Source organism: Lotus japonicus, chromosome 4, assembly GCF_012489685.1.
Source record: "Lotus japonicus ecotype B-129 chromosome 4, LjGifu_v1.2".
Classification (NCBI taxonomy): Eukaryota; Viridiplantae; Streptophyta; class Magnoliopsida; order Fabales; family Fabaceae; genus Lotus; species Lotus japonicus.
In genome coordinates, this window is record NC_080044.1 from 41,430,092 (window position 1) to 41,433,900 (window position 3,809).

Genomic DNA, 3,809 nt, shown 5'->3' on the forward strand with positions numbered 1-3,809 from the left:
GTCTTACACCTACACAGGGATCTTGACCTCCATTGGAGGGGAGGTAGCACATCAGACCTCAGGTACAATGGGCCCTTGGATTTTAATACCTTGGAGCAGGGGATGATAGACTTGAGCTTGATGCATGATGCCGGTGTTCATCCGGATTATGGCGATGGAAGGGGTGACCATGACCCCATGGAGTGACTATGTTGAGGTATCTCTACTCTTAGTTTAGGTCATGCATTTTTAGCATATTTTCAATTTGTAGATTTTGTTTTCTTTTGATCATGCATTGTTTTAGCTGGTTTTGTTTTTATTTTGTGGTCTTTACTTCCCTATACTCACGCGCTTTTAGCTAAAGATTTGCTTCCCTACTTGTGCTGTTTTTGAAAATGCTTTTGTGAATACTTGTTGTTGTTTTTGGGGATGAGTGATTGCATGTTGGGGAAGAGAGGAGGAGACTTCGGTCTTCCGAGTGTCTCTTGAGAAAGGAGTCGGTGTGAGTCCATTAAGGGTCTATCTTTGACCCTTCACCATAAAAATTCTCTGGAGGATCCTGACTCACTTGCAATTCTTGGTTCTGCGTTGATTTCACTCAAAGCATGCTTAGTGATTCTTGCTTTATTCTTGAGACTTGTAGGATTTCTTGAGATTCTGAATTTGTTGTTTGAACATTGTCCTTAGTTGTCCCATTTGAGCCTTATTGGAGAATTTGTTGTAGCCAAGTTTTTGGGACGGATGTTTGGTTGGAATAGTGGGGAGTGATGGTCCTTGTTGTGTTGTATGGAGCTGGAAAAATGAGAAATAGTCTCTTGCCCCAAAAAGAAAAATCAGTGAAAAAAAAAGGGAAAGGAAAAGAACTCCTAACCAAAAGTTGGAGTTGGAAAAAAGAAAAAAAGTTTGTAAAGATGGGTACAAGAGATTTGTAAAAAAAAGTGTGTTGTAAGCTCCGGGGTTATTAGAAGAGGACCACACTCAATGTGCTTGAAAGCCTAGAATTCCCTTAGGGACCAACCACCATCATGTTTCGCCAAGCCAATGTTTCAACCCTTTTAAAAGTCTCTTTGAATATTTGCATGCTTAATCTTTGTTGCTATTGAGTGAATGACATTCAGGACCTATGAACTTGCTTGTGTGCTCAGTGCACTAAATGAACATCTCATCCTAGGATTTGTAGATCTAAATGCTTCTCATGAACGGACTCTACACTCTTCTCTTTTCAAAAGATGCATGAAGTAGGTTGTTGGGTCTTTCTCTTGGAACTAGTTGTGATTACTTTGTCCCCCTGTTTTTGTGAAGTATTCCTTGTTGAGAGAACTCGTGTGGGAGCATTTCTTGCGCTTGATGGCAAGCAAGTGTTATTTACGCTCGAGGGCGAGCTGTCGTTGAGTATAGTGGTGTGATGACCCTGTTTTAGTAGTGTTTTTAGGGTCATTTCTTTGTTTGTTTTGAGTCTTTTTGTTGAGTTTCATGTAGTGTTTCATGCATTCTCATTCATTTTTATTCTTTTCCTTAGTCTTTATTTTGTTTTGGTAATTTAGTAGTTTTATAGGTAGTTTTCTTGCATTTTAAGTAAAGTTTAGGACTTGCATGGTTTTGTTGTGTTTTATGAAGGACCTCTTGTGCTAATGAGCTCTTGGAGCTTCTAGAATCTTCCTTGTCTTGTTGGTTAGGTTTGGAGTGCAGAAACTGAAGGAGAAAGAAGGCCAAGAAGCATGGAATTGATGAAGAACTTAAAGAGGATTGAAAAGAGGAGTTTCAGAAGCCAAAAAGTCCTTTTCAGGCGAGCTTAAGCGCCTAGGCGCTGGGAGTGGGCGCCTAGGCGCCAATAGGGTCCAGAGGCATGTTTTTCAACATGCAATTGGCGCTCAGGCGCTCTGAATTGGCGCCTGAGCGCCCAGCTTCGTGTAATTTGCCTATAAATAAGGCTTAGGCCAATTTCTTTGATACATTTTGACATTTTACTCATTTTTGATCAAGTTTGACAGCTGAGGAGAACTTTGGGGCCAAGGGAGGCTTCCAACTTGTACTTTTTCTCAGGTTTTATTTACATTTTCTTCATGAATTCACTAGCCATGAGTGGCTAGTTCTCTTTTTGCTGTGGGTTAAGAGATTCTATGAAATTTTAGTTTGTTAAATCCTATCTCTATGCATGAGTCTTGATTCAATCTTGTATTTCAATTCCTTATTGCATGTTTAGCTTTGGTGCACCTTTGCTATAGGCTAGATTATAATCAAATGTAAATTTGTTATGATTTAGGGACATGAATTGGAATAGGTCCTTCTATACTTGTGATAAGCGCATAATTGATGCACTTTTCGTGTGTCTTTCTAAGCTTCATTATATACATTTTTGTGCTTAATTGTTATGACTTAGCCATGTTTCGACCATTAGTGTTTATTTGGATTATTTATCGAAAAGAGCTTAATTCTACACTTTTAGTTTCTATGACTGTTTTGCTAGAACAGATTGAATATGGAGCTAGAAATATTTAAATAAGGCCCATAATATGTAGTTGGAAAGCTAACTCGAAGCCCTACAACATTCATGTTCAGCACAATTGAAGAACAAGCCTCTAACATGGTCAAAATGGCCTTGCAAAGTTGCTGTCGCTAATCCTGCGAGTCTGGAATAGTCTGCACTAAAATGATCATATCTTGGGCTACATAATTCCGAATTAGGATCCGATTGAAGGCCCGCGAAGCTGACTTAAAGAGCTACAACTCTCATGTTTACCTCAATTGAAGATTCAGACTTCTTGTGGGACCCGCGAATGCCTGATTGTTCAGCAGCTTACTCCTTTATGTGGGCCCGATTTTGTGAAGATTTAGAAAAGATTTAGATAGCAAAGATTGTTACTTGATGAACAAGTTTATTTATTAGTATAAATAAGTGAGTTTAGGCTTTTGTTAGACCACCACCACCAAACCACCTCACCACATCTCACCATCACCTCCTCCACCTTCTCCTAATATCTCTCTCCATCTTTTCTACTATGAGTTGCTAAACTCCATAGTTAGTCTTAGGATTTTTAATATTCTTGTGTTTGCAAACTTGAGGTTCTATTCTTAATGCAAATTTCTTCTTTATTAATTCTCTTCATCTCTATTTCTGATCTAGGGTTTGCTTAATTCCGTAGTTTTAGAAATAAGAGTTGATGCATGTTCGCTTAGTTCATGTTAGTTCGTAACTGTTTCTTAATCGCTTTGTTTAGGAAACTGTGAATTGATTTTCGCTTAGTTAATCAACTCTCACGAATTAGGGAAACAATGAGGAAGAATTAATCTTTTGTAACCGATGAAGGTTTGTTGCACTTGAATGTTATAATCCGATGACTAACGCTTTCTCTCTTCTGTCTAGTCTATTTAGTTATTGCTTTGTTACTTTTCAATCCAATCAATCAACCCCCTTTTAGGTTTTTTGTTTTACTCTAATATCAATTAATAATTTATCAAGTCCTTGTGAGAACGATCCTGGTGTTAACACCTTGTACTGCATTCAAAGCAAAAATACTTTGACACGCACCCGCGACAGTGCGTTCGTCAAATTGGCGTCGTTGCCGGGGACTTCGGAGATTAGTAATTGTTTTTAGATTTTTTTTCTATTTATTTTTCGTTTCTATTGTAAACAAAAAAAAAATCAAAAAAATCAAAAAAAAAAAGACCAACGTATACACTATTAGAATAGATTTGATTTGATTTATTTATTAGATTGTAGTTTTATTTTTATTTTGTATCTATATCTTACATATCTATTTTATATCTTCTATCTCAATCTCTTATCTTTTAATTCTCTTTCATATCTTCTATTTTTATATCACTATCAT